Below are 13776 nucleotides of genomic sequence, written 5' to 3'. Positions count from 1 at the left end.
GGGTTTTTCCCATATGTGCATAATCTTTAATCCTCCATATTCATCAGATGGCATGATATAATCTCTTGGCCAGCAGGTGAATTTTGTGAGTGAAAGAGTCCACTGAATCACTTACAAATGCTTTCTAGAGCAACTTTCCTTTATTATGTAACCTACTTTCTTTTAAGACTAAATGGCAAAGATTTGTACTTTAATAACCAAGACATGATCCTATCCATACAACTGGGAAATAAAGATAAATTTGTCAACAGGAAAACCTGTTGCTTAAATATTTTGGAACAATTCTGCCATACTTAGAGGACTCATTGAATAGCAACACTGATGTCAATTAATTATTGTGGCACTACACCAAAAATGCTTCTTTTTGGCCATCTGTTTTCAAACCTCAATTTTTGGCATTTTTAGACATCTAAAACCAGAAAAGAACTACTTTCCATTCTTTAAAGAAAATTTAGTAATGAATGTATTAATCCATATGTTATAATATATATGTTTCAAGTGATTCATGGTCTCCCTAATATCAGTATTACCTCTAATGGCATACATTGTAAAGCCTTCATACCTGTCAGTGCTATTCCATAAATCCTTCTGTGAGGTAGGGCATCTTTCTTTAGTACTTTATTGTAATTTGTGATCATAAAATAATTAGATTAGGATTTGAATGGAATTCCAATCCAGTATACAGTGCAAAGAACTTGGAATTTTGAGCCAGAAGACTGGCTCAAAGATAGGATAAAATTCCCAGCTCTGCTTCTTGCTACCTATGTAATCTGGTTAAAATGTTTTACTAAGATGAGTCTTATTTTCATCTGGAAAAAAAAGAATAAAGAGAAGATGAGACTAAAAACATCCTAAGTTATACTAAAATAGTATTCATGAGTTGTGCCAGAAACAATTCAGCAAATTCCTACTGACATAATAGTTAGATGATACAATCAGAAAATTTCAAGTCACGTCAGTAAGCATTTATTAAGCATTTACTATATATCAGACACTGTGCTTTGCATTAGGGATACAAATAAAAGCAAACATAAAAAAAAAAAAAAGAGAAAGTTTGGTAATGAATGTATGAATCTCAAGAACCTTACCCTCTAATAGTAGAGACAACTTGCAAACAGCTATATTACAAATAAGATATAGACAGAATAAGTTTAAGACTATCTGATGGGGAAGATAATACTTATTGCAAGGAAAAAGGACTTTAGCAGAGACTAGAATGAAGCCAGAAGGTAAAAATGCTTAGGGGAGACCATTCAGATTTAAGGAACAACCAATGAAAATGTTTGAAATAAGAGTTGGAGTTAGATAGAATGCAAGAAATAGCAAGGAATCCAGTGTCACCAGATCACAAAGTATATGGAGTAGAAGGAAGTATTTAAAAAACTGGAAGGTACCTGATTATAAAGGGCTTTAAAGGCCAAAAAGAAAATTTTGGGTTTTTTTGTTTTACTTTGTTTTTTAACCCTGGAGATAATAGGGAACTATTGAAATTGAATGAATGAAGTAGTGGGGAGATGACATGGTGAGACTTGAGTTTTAGCAAGATGTGTTTGACAGCTGAATGGAAGATGGAAGTAAGGCAGGAACACCAACCAGGAGGCTTTTGTAGTCCAGGAATAAAGTATTAAAGGCCTAAACCAGATTGTGTCATTGTCCAAGTGGAGAAGGAAACATATAAGAGAGATGTTGTAAAAATAAAAACAATAGGATTTGGCAACAATTTGGATAAGAAAGGTGAGAGAAAGTGAGAAGTCAAGGATGACACCTTGGTTGTGACCCTGAATGATGGAAGGAAAGTAGATAAGGAAATTAAAGAGGGGAAAGTTTGAAGCGATAAGGAAAGAGCTGAGTTTTGAACATGTTGAATTTAATAAGTCTACAAGATATTTGGTGCAAGATGTCCAATAGACATTGGAAATGTGAGCATAGAAGTCAGGAGAAAGGTTAAAACTAGTCAAATGGATTTGGGAATCTTAAGTATAGAGATAATAATTGAATCCATGAGAACTAATGACATTTTCAAGTGAAACAAAAGAGAGATAGTAGAGAAGAGGGGTACACCCACAGTTAAGGAATTAAACCTGAGTGAAGATACATAAGAGAGTTTGAAATGGAACAATCAGATAAATGGGCAGAGAACAGGAGAGAGTAGTGTCTCAAAAACTGTAGAGAGAAGAGAGATCAAGGATAAGAGAGTGATAAATAGTGTTAAAAGATGAATGGAAATCAAGAAGTGTGAGAATTGAGAAAAGGCCATTAAATATGACAGTTAAGAAATCTTTGTTGGAAAAAACAATTTTAGTGGAAAGATCAGAAGGTATGAAGGAAACAAATATTTATTATGTATCTGTTATGTGCCAGGCTACATAGTAAAGGCATTACAAATATATAATTTAATCCTCAGAACTCTGTAAGTGCTATTATTATCCCCATTTTTTTACTTAAGTAAATTTTGTTATGGTCCAGAACTCTTGTACTTAAAACAAGGATTCTTACAAGGTGCTAAGTGGAATTAATAATACATTGGTTATCTAGTTTAGCATGGTGATTAATAGTTCTCTAGTTCAGTACCTATACTTAATACTTAATATAGTTCTACAAGATTCACACCTACGATGATATAATTATAATAGAGTATATAACAGCCAGCAGAGACTGAGAAACAGATTCATTCCATCATCCACCTTTGTGGTGGCTGGAGGCTGAAACAAGCCCTTGGACTCAGAAAGGTTCACTTCATCTCACACCACCGCTGTGACTGGCCTCCTGCACTTCCCCCACTGAAATCAAAACCAGTTTGAAAGGCTCTCAAGAAAGCTAACCCAGGCCTCAGGCAAGGACACAATAAAAAATTTGGACTTTGGACTTTAGCACCTGGCTATCCTTGCGGTGATAGCTCTGCTGAAAAGAAGGCTGCTCCAAGACCTCCAGAAAACCAAACAGGAGCACTACAAATTGAGGCAACCGACAGTTAAGAGCTTGTCCGTATTACACAATTAATAAGTATCTGATTTGAATTCAGCTCTTCCTGATTATTGGTCCAGCAGTCTGCCCACTGGGCCCCCTAATTGCCTCTAATTTAGACCACTGAGAGTTATTACTGAACAGAAATGACAAGATGAAGTGTAAATGAACAAGAGGGAGGGGGGGTATATGCAAAATAAATACTTTGTGATTTTCAGGGAGGGAGGGACATTTAAGAGAATCAGGAAAGGCCTATTGAAGGAACTAGCCTAAAAAGAGAACCTTAGAGGGAAATGTGGGTTTCAGGAGACAAAGGTGAAGAGAGAGAGCATTTCGGTCATGGGGAATAAGTAACCTATGCAAAATCAAAGAAGTGACTGATACAGTGTCCTATGTGAATTTACATGACAGGGAGTAACAGATAATCATCCTGAAAAGCTACAATGCAGGCAGATAGTAAAGGGGGGTTTGGATGCAGTCAAAAAATAGCTAATAAAAACATTCAACAGTAATACAAAAATTAGGAAGGGAGAATTTGTGGGGAGGGGGATTAATGAGTTCTGGTTTAGATATATTGAATTTGAGATGCCAAGATGGAAATTTTAGAGCGAGCAATTGGGACCTGGAGCACAGGAGGGAAAAAAGGTCTGAATATGTAGATTTGGGAATTATTTGGAGTAAAAAAGGAGCATCTGGAGAATCTAACAATCCATATGATATTCTTTCTGTGTTTAGATTTCCTCCATAACACTAGCCAAAAATTTCAAGAAACATGTGTCTTCTCATTTTATATCATGTTTTATATTAATACTTAGATTATCAAATGAAGTTGTCTTACATTTTACCATATGAAAACCATTGTTTTAAGAGAGGCCTTCTGGGCTGTGATTTGCTTCTTCGTGGAAAGTTTTTTGATTACAAAAGATCAAAAAGCCTATATGATCTGTTGTATGAGATTGTCTTCAAAAACCTGCACATTTCCTTTTTTACATGTTGTATACATAAATTACAACATTCTCACAAAGACTTTATACAGAGAAGAAAGTAGAAAAGTGAACAGCTCATTGATTACTATTGTCTTCTCTGTTGCATTTTTCTTGGTACTAATACTGCCAATATTTTTTTCATCTTTGAAATCTTTACCTTTTGAAACACTTTGACCTAGGAATACCCTTTGTGTCAGTTCTGTCATATTCTTCTAGGCCCCATATTTGATCAGATTCAGTTACTGTGGTTACCATTTCCATTTCCTTACATAGCACATGAAATACTTAACTTTGTCGAATCCCATGGTAGTCATTCCAATAACATCAGTGGACAAAATTGTTGGCTATAGAAATTATTCCAGATGTGTTCCATTTCATGTCTATTTGTTGTCTACCTCTCAGTTTCATCTATAAATATTTTTCAGATGACCTGGCTTAGCTGTTTCAAGCTTAGTTTTTTCTAGGCTTATTTTTTATTACACTGAGTTGTGCTTTCTGAAATGTTTTATCTTATAACCTTCCATTCTTCATAGCGTTTTGAAAATAAATTTGAATTTTACTTCGGCACTACCCTCATTTGACACCCCTTCCTTTGCAAGGAGGTCAAGTGTTAGTTGGCTAAGTTCATTTCTGAGTTCTTTGAGCTCAAACATTAGTTTTATGTCAGTGAGTCTTCTCTAAGAAATGGTGATAATGAAATCTAGTGCCTTTATTTTTATCCATTAGCCATTTTTAGAAGCCAACTGCTTTTTGTAATAGGCCAGTTGAGGGTTGCTATAATTATATATAGCATCTTTGACTTTCTTCCTCTCTTCTAATTTTGTAGGTTTGGACCTTTGACCTTTATTATAAGCAATCACTGATGCCCAAAATAAGATGTTTTCATAATGACTGAAATCTGTAGGCAATACCACTCTACACACTCCCTCATTGTCAGTCTCTTTAAATACAATCATTTTCACTTAGGATTTTTTTTTTTCATCTAAAACATTATATGACTCATTGAGGAAGTAGTACATAGGCATGAGATTTCTAAGTAATCTTTAAGCTTTTGCTTTGTTTCATTTCTTAATCTTTAAAACCATATTTGTTTTCATTTATCTGGGTAATTAATCATTTTATTAATTATGCTAGTAGATAATTAAAGAAGTCAGTGTCACTCACTAAATGCTCTTGGATCAAACCATATTTCTTTTCTTTTTCTTTTGACCTTTTCTATTTCTAACAGAAGCCACTTCATTCCTCCTTAGGCAAGGTGTTATACCTCCCCCTCCATATAGGATTGTTTGCATTTTAAGGTGAATGTGACTATTCTATGATTGCCTTAAATTGAGCAATTGTGATGTTTATTCTTTATTCTTGCTTATATCTTATTATTGATGTTTAATGTTTAAGAATTAATAGTATCATCAGATTTGATTTTGTAAATAGGAGTCACCCAGATCTGTGTAGGGTTCAGAAACTATGACAAAAAAGATAACATTTAATGTCTGATAAAGAATTGGGTTTTCCTGATTATTTTCCTGATATCCAACACTCTAAATACTATGCCAATTAACTGCCTTGTAAGATATATTGAGTGGCCCACTATAGCCAGTACTCTCCTACACATATTTGTGTGTACACGTGTGAGAGCTCACACACATACCCATACACACACACACACACACAAATCCCACCACAACCAGTGAATACCCAATTATAAAGCTCTGAATTAGCATCTCTTTTATCATGGGGTCCAAGACTAGGACAAATATATCAGCAGAGAGGTTCAAACAGTAAGGACAATCATGTGGCTTTGAAAAGGATCTAGCTGTAGACATACTAAACATAATCCATGGGATAGAAGTGGAAGGCTGAATTCCCTTAAACTACAACCCTGGCACATTTTCTGGATGTAGATAAATTCTACTCTTCCCATATTTCTGCCTCCCATTCCAAACTCTTATTAGCATCATCTGGGACATCATGAGCCTATGTAATTTCTGGATTTGACATTTAGGAGCCCTCCTAATCAGAAAAGTTCCATATTGTCATTTGTTCAGCCTATTATTCAGAGACATTCCAATTCTGTGTTGTATGGTTTCTAATGCTTTTGGGTTTCCACTTTATCTTATTTTGAATCCTTATCCTTTATAACTTACAGAACAATTAAATGAGAATTGATCTTATGTTTTCTCCCTTTCCCTGGTTATATCCCTAAAGTTATTCATGACTCTAAGACAGAGGAGATAGAAGAAATAAGTTTAGACTACATGTTGCTGAGAATTAAAGATGCAGCTCTGCTACTCTTATTGTAATTAAAGTGCCATGAGATGCTCCTAAATTCAGTTTGGAGATATAGCAGTTTCCTTGTCATTCTTGGCAGAAGCTTATTTGCTTTTGCTAGGGTCCTGAGATTTAGTCAGCAACTATAAATTTGGGGAAAATCTAGACCAGTCTCTATGATTATCTCACTAGGAAAAAGGTGAGGATATTTTAATATCTTTCCTCTACTGGACTAGGAAGTCCATTCAAAAACACCTATATATTCTGGCACTACGTGGTGCAGTTAGAAACATGTCTTAAGGAACAATTAGGAACAACTGTGGAAGGCTGACACCTTCAGCTGGCAAGAGGGTAAATCATTTGCTTTACTCATGTTTTTAAGGAGCAGCAGTTATTGAAAACAAATTTGCAGGAGTCTTTCAGTTACTTCTAAACAGGAAATTTTGTTGGCAGTTGATTGTGGATACAGCCATGCAGCCTAGAATGGTTCCTGAACAGCCCTAAAGGGCTCTCATGAATTTAGCCTTTCCCATTACAGTTATCCTTTCCATATCACAACTTTCCTCATTGATGTTTTGATGTATTGAAATATGGATATATCAAGTTGGCATAAGAAATTAAATGGGAATTTTGGAAGAGTTTTGCAAAAGTTTAGAAACTTAGAAATGCATAAAATGTATGTATAGTGTTGTATAAAATCAAATCCAATTTTATAGTGAGGTATGTAAAAACCTCATAAAAGAAAAAGAATAAGATTCAGACTTCTTTTCTGGTACAAAGGGAGAGCCAAAAAATTTTAATATGGATTTTTCAGATCATGGGGAGCACCAACATTCCTAATCACTCTTATGGGGAAGGATAATTGCATGTATTCTTAGAAATGCAGTATAATCAAAAGATAAGAAGAAACTAAGAAAGTCTTTGACAACTGGAGTTTCAGTAGCTAGGTTCAACTCATAGTATGGAATAATTTTGTACATTGTCCATGATATACTCCCTTAGGAACTCACAAAAGGGAAAAGAATCCTTTGAATTGTATGGAGCTGGCTGTGGTTCACCTAACTACAGAACTGTTCTTCTATTGAGGACAGTGAGTTTGGTCTGCTTCTGTATCTCTACTTCAGTTTGTATCCCTCTGTTTATTCAGAGAAATCCCTGAAACAGCTGGTAGCTTAATTTGTACCCTCTGAAAGAAAGGATTCAAAATAAATTCAAATTAATAGCCAAGCAAAGGAGCTTAGTTTGGGGATTCTTTGGGGAGAGGAAGAGAAGAAGGGAGAGGAATAAGGGAAAAAGGAGGTAGTTCTGTTTATTTTCAAAGATCTCTTTCCCTATTCCAGGTCCTTATGTATTTAACTGTTTACTATTCATGTAATTTATTTTCTCTTTGCTTAACATTCTTTTAATTGCCTGAGGGATATGTGGCATTTCACATTAAGTGAAGGATGAGGCAAGAAAATGAAATTTACTTGAAAAAGTACATATATACACACACACACACACTCACACTCACACTAAATTCCCAGATGTTATTATTCTGTCATGTCCAACTCTTCATGATTCCGTTTGGGGTTTTCTTGGCAAAAAATGGTTAAGTGGTTTGCTTTTAACTTCTCCAGCTCATTTTACAGAAGAGAAAATTCAGGCAAATAGGGTTAAGTGACTTGCCCAAAGTCACATAGCTAATAAGTGTTTGCAGCCACATGTGAACTCAGAAAGATAAATCTTCCTCACTCCAGGCCCGATACTCTATCCACTGTACCACCTAGCTACCCTATGAAATTCCCATATATTCAAGGCAAAGTAAAGGATACAACATGGTCTCATGCTACTGCTGACTTTAAATGAGTATAATAAAACAGATGTGAAGCAAACAGAGTTTCTTAGTGATATTATTTCAAGAACAGAAGGAGAAGGTAGCTTGAAACATGTCCTTTAATTCTCAGAAGTATTAGGGAGCTCTATAAAAGGTGTAAATTTTTTTTTAAATGATGGTAAATGTTAGGACTGATGCTTGAGGGAACAAAGAGAAAAGCTGTTATGTTCAATGAACTATGATGATGAGAATAATGATATAGCTAATGCTTATATAGCACTTTAAAGTTTGCCCTTTGTATATATTATCTCAGGTAACTTTCATAGCAATCCTCAAAGGTAGATGTGTTATTATTATCCCCTAAAGAGGGAAACCAAAAATGAGAGTTGTTAAATGACTTGCCCAGGTTTCTGAGGTCAGGTTAAACTCTGGTCTTCTTGTGTCTAAATCCAACTCACTTTCTGCTATGTTACCACCATTATATAAGGTTAATATCCATAAGATTTTTATACTCAAAGAAAAAATGACATTCAAATGCCTTAAAACTATGCATGGAATGAATTCTCTTTTCTTAATTCAATAAAAAAAATTTTGTTTTAAATTTTAAAATTCATGTGAAAATACTTTTCAATTAAATATATAAATAAATATACCAAGAGTCTGTTGGATGGAAAATATAGCCCTTGGAACGAGAGGTAGTATAATGTTTAGCCAAGAAAGTGGATGCATTAATAGGGCTGATTAGATATACACAAACAATTCTGCTTATTACACTATTGATATTTTGGATTTGTGATTTAAACAATGTGGGCATTACTTTGGTAACTTCTCATTCCTTGTGATTCCTGTCTCTTTCTTCCCTAACCTCTCCATCTATATTTGTACTATTCTGTGGGCCTTCCTCAAGTCATTTTTAACATCACAGAATTGCTAATGTAGCATTCAGGCTAAATGTCTTGTCTCTCATTCTCACCACATAATGAACCTACCTCTTTTTCCATACATACATATCCTTGATAAAAAATGTCTTTTACATTATTCCTCAGTATTAATAAGGCTGCCCAGGAAGGAGAGTTATTATAGTGGAAAGATCTTTGAACTGGAAGTAAAAAGACCCAGGTTTGAGTTCCAGCTTCTAATGTAATTTTCTCCAAGGGGCACCTATATTCAGGGACCAATACAGAGTTTATTCCAGAAGTGAATGCTTCTAGTATGCAGGACACTAAATTGCCCTTCCCAGCACCACTGCTAAGCTATATTACTTTAGTGCTAGCTAGGGCTTGGTGGAAGTAAGGCATCTGTAACAGGTGTTAGAGAAAGACTCAGCACTTTAAAGATGAAGTGACCAGGGTACTGCTAGCCCAAATACTCCCTCAACAAATGAATCTCAAGACAATGGTAATTCAGACTCTATTTGATACAAATAGTGATTGCAAAGATATAAGAGTCAATGCTTGATCTGAATCAAGAGTCTATGTACTTTGTTTACATAAGGTAGATAGTTAAACCAATGCTGTTTGAATATTTTTGTCTTTCATTGATAAGGCTTTGTAGTATTTGGAGGCCTAATAAAACTGATACATTATGGAATGAGGTTATTTAAAATAGTAACATCAAAATTTTTTTTTGATAATGCATTTTTTTCAGAAAACGGTGGAGTATGTGCCCTCACTATGGGTATATTTATTTTTAAATTACATATAAGTATATATAGTACTAATGATTATGTTTATTACAAAACTTATCCCAAAATTAAATTTTAAAAGGGTGAGATAAAGATGGAATCATAGATTAACAAAGAGGCAATTGAAAGACATTGGAGTTTACTAAAAAGTAGTGTGGTATGGTCAGATTTGTATTTTTAAGAAAGTCATGGCTGTGTGGAGAATGGTTTGTTTGTCTGGAGGAGAAACTACAAGTATGAGGACTAGTTAGAAGGCTCTTAGAATTGTCCAGGCTAGAGTAAGAAAGAACTAAACTAGGTTGATGGATCTGTGAGTAGAGGTAAGGAAACAGATACAAGAGATACTAAAATAGGAGAAATTATTAGATTTGGCAACTGATTAGCAATGAAGATGACACTGAAGTTTTGAACCTTGATAACTGGAAGGATGTCTTTAGCAGTAATAAATAGGGAAAGTTCAGGAGATGGGTGGATTTAGAGTAAATGATAATATAAAGGTACTAAATCTGCCCCACCCAAATTAAAAAAGGGAAGAAGGTAGCCATGGCTCATCCCTAGTCACTGCCCCAGAGAGCAGAGTCTTTCCCTACCGAAGAATACCTCTTGTTGTTAAGAGGCTTCACGATTAATATTTAGCTTGTAAGTAAGGAAATTAGAAGTTTTCTGGGGATAAGGAAGGAATATTGGAGAATAAAAAGAGCTGTGATTGTCCTGGAGACAAACCTAGAATTGACTATCATATGGAAGGAGGGAATGCCACCTATCCCCCCACCTTCTGGCTGATCATATGCCCTTTGGGAACTTGCCTTGATCCCCATTTTGGAGACCATTGCTGCAAATTAACATGAATGACATATGCATCCAGTATAGACACATAGAATGTATAATAGATGATTTTATTGAAAGTAAGTTATAGTAATTCTAGTACAAAAATAACATAAAGATACTTAAGAAAAGATACTGAAAAGTTCAATATGAGTACTTTGTCTAATTAAACACAAACCTGTTCTCCCATTCAACTCTTGTCCACATCCTTTAGTAAACACTTCCAAAAATGTTGACCTAACAGGTTGGTTGAAATCTTGTTCTTATTATGTGATTCGATGTCTTTTCCAGACATGCATTTATTTGGTGACATCCTTCATGCCATTTCTCCGATGTACAGTACCTCTTTGATCCTATGTTGCAGCTTGCTAATACTCGCTGTGTACTTCTCCATTGTCATTTGAATGATTTTCAACTTTAATTATTAACAAGAATATAGTGTTCTGCCATGGTTTAGCCATATAGCAATCAATGAAGACAGTTATTTCAGAAAGAAGCTTGGAATCATTAAACATCTACATAGTTTCTCAGAGTAAATCCAATTTGTTCTCTTCTTGGTCAGTTCTGGACCCAGTTCACTATAAATATGCAGTGTCTTTCTAAGTATATCTATAAAGAATGTAACTCTGTAGTTTGTCTAACTAACTTCATATTATAGTTGGTTATCAGGCAGCCTTCAGTCACTTAGATTTTTGTTTTGTGTGTATGTGTGTGGATAGTTAGGTAAAATTGCTTTGAGAGATTATAGATCTCCTTTAGGGGATTCATCAATGTTATTGTACTTGATATATTCCACATAATGTCATCCATAAAGAGAACTATCTTCAGGATCAGTAGGAAATCAGTCTTCTATTTGAATTCTTTACTATATTCTCCATGAATGTTTTGCCAAGCATACATCTCCCTAATTTATGTCTCAATTGATATTAATAATCAGAGAATCATTGAACAAACTTCTCTCTTTTCACTTGAAAAACATTTATTATTCACAAAATAAATTAAAATTCAGTTTCTTAAATGTGTTCCTTTTTTGTCATTTTCTATTTTAAGAACTTCTATGAGAAAATCATTTTCTAATCATGATTAAGTTGAACAGAAACTTTAGTACTAACTGCATTATTATTTTTAGCTTGCCACCCACAATAAAATCATGCCAATATTTTAATGTACAGTTGGAAGTATTAAAAAAAATTCTCTAGAAAAGTAGGGGGCCAGGTTGGGAAGGGAAATGGTGAAATTTTATGGGTGTTATGTTTCTTGTTAATTTCATTTCTTAATGTCAAAAATAAAATCCTCTTTGTTTAGGAATTTAATAATAAGATCTTATATCTTCTATCTTTAATGAAAAGTTTATTTGTAAGTCAAAGCTAGGAATCACATAAGTCACTTTAAGTTATTGTTAGAGATGCCACTGGAAAATCACTAGTATTTTAACATCAATGTCAGATACTTGGTTGTTTATCTAAGAATTTGTATGGTAAACAACCAATCATGTCACATCATATCGTTACTTGTGAAGTTTGCTGGGCATTGTATCATCATTTGTGATTTTAGTTGCAGATTGAGAATATTTAGCTATGAACAAGAGGTTTGGCAATTGTTAATGCTGTAAAGTTACCCATACATATAACCTGTAAATAAAAGGCTATTAAATAAATAAAAAAAAGAGAGAGAGAGAATATTTAGCTATTAGATATCTACTTCATTGCATTGGACTGGGGGATATCTGAAATTGAAAGCTCAAATCTTTGTATTTTCCTCATATAGTCCCCACAATTCATTTTTTAAAAAATTCCCTCATCTTGGTATCTATATATCTCCATGGATAATGTATTATGTACATTCAGTAATATTATGTACATCAGCAATAACCAACATTCATTGTGACTCCATAGAATGGATTGCAATATGCTGTAGTAGAAAGGGGGAGAGGAGTAGAAGGAAAGAAGTTGGAAAAGTATGGATTTGGAAATGCAGAGAAGGAAGGAATCAACAGATTGAGAAAAAAGAAAATGAGCATATGATTGAAGGTGATGGAGTGAAATCTGGGTAGCCTTGACAAGGGAGAGGTCACTTCTTTCTCAATATTAGGTCCAAGAGAAGAGAGGACAAGTGAAGATATGGAGGAGTTTTGAGGTATGACATTCAGGAGATGATGATAAGTAGCATTTCCATAGTAAATTGAAATTTACCTTTGTTATCTCACTGGATCCTTGCTATAATTGTGCAATGTAAATGTAATGGATATTATTATCATTCCTGTTTTATATATGAGGAAACAGACTCAAAGGGTCATTGACTTTGTCAGCATCACATAACTATTGCAGTCTGAGATACTATTTGAATCTTGGACTTCTGACATTGAATTCTGCTGCTCCTCGATATAAGAGATCTCATAATAGGTGGCCCAAATTTACTTATCAAAATAAGAGGCAATCTTATCTACTGGAGAAAAAAAATAACTGGTAGTGAGAGCTTAAGGATTAATTTGAACCGCCACCACAGGGGGATTGTGTTAGGGAGTCATTCAAGGAAGAATAAAAACATTGAGGGTCCAATTGAAATTAAATAACATGAATTTGTAATGGATCTAGATGGCAGATACTGACTTCTTAGAGTAGTATTGAGCCACTCTGAATGAGGACCAGAGAATTTGGATCAAAGAGGTGATCCAAAATTTACCATTAATACAGCATGAATTGTGATAGGACAAGAATACAACGGAATCAAGGATAGATTGTGATAGAATTAATTAATCACAGAGATAAGATTCCAAGTAAAAGAATGAGTTAAGAGAAGGGACTAGGATGGTGTGGAAGGATTCAAGTTGAATTGAGTATGAAGAATACATGTAATCATGCTGAAACAGTGGTAGAGATGCAAAGACAAATTATGAGAGAGGGAAATTTTAGAGTTCAAGGTTATGTAGATAGTTCAATTTAAGGTGATGGTAAGAGCTAAGATATGATCTTCTCGTGAGTGGCAAAGCTGGAGAGAGTGTCATCGGAGTAAAGGAAATTAATTCATTGGGAAGTCTAGTCATTGGCAGAATATTAATATGAATATTTACATCCTAAATTTGAGCAGAACAATTTGTAAGCCAGTTATTGAATTCCTTGAAAAAAGAAGGGGAGTGAATTGGAGATTGTCAAATGATAATTAGCAACAAGAATCGGCAACAAGTGATAATGGTAGATGGAATGGAAAAAAATACTAGTGGAAAGCAAGGAATG

At 34.4% G+C, this 13776-nt stretch overlaps 1 protein-coding gene across 3 annotated transcripts in view; it reads left to right on the top strand.

The window, feature by feature from the left end:
* PHACTR2 (phosphatase and actin regulator 2) overlaps positions 1–13776 on the top strand; it is a 247294-nt gene that overhangs the window by 210953 nt on the left and 22565 nt on the right. The window lies entirely within an intron of this gene.

This window comes from Sarcophilus harrisii, chromosome 4 (assembly GCF_902635505.1).
Source record: "Sarcophilus harrisii chromosome 4, mSarHar1.11, whole genome shotgun sequence".
Lineage (NCBI taxonomy): Eukaryota > Metazoa > Chordata > Mammalia > Dasyuromorphia > Dasyuridae > Sarcophilus > Sarcophilus harrisii.
The sequence above is the reverse complement of the archived record's forward strand: the minus strand, read 5'-3'. Positions and strand labels throughout refer to the sequence as shown.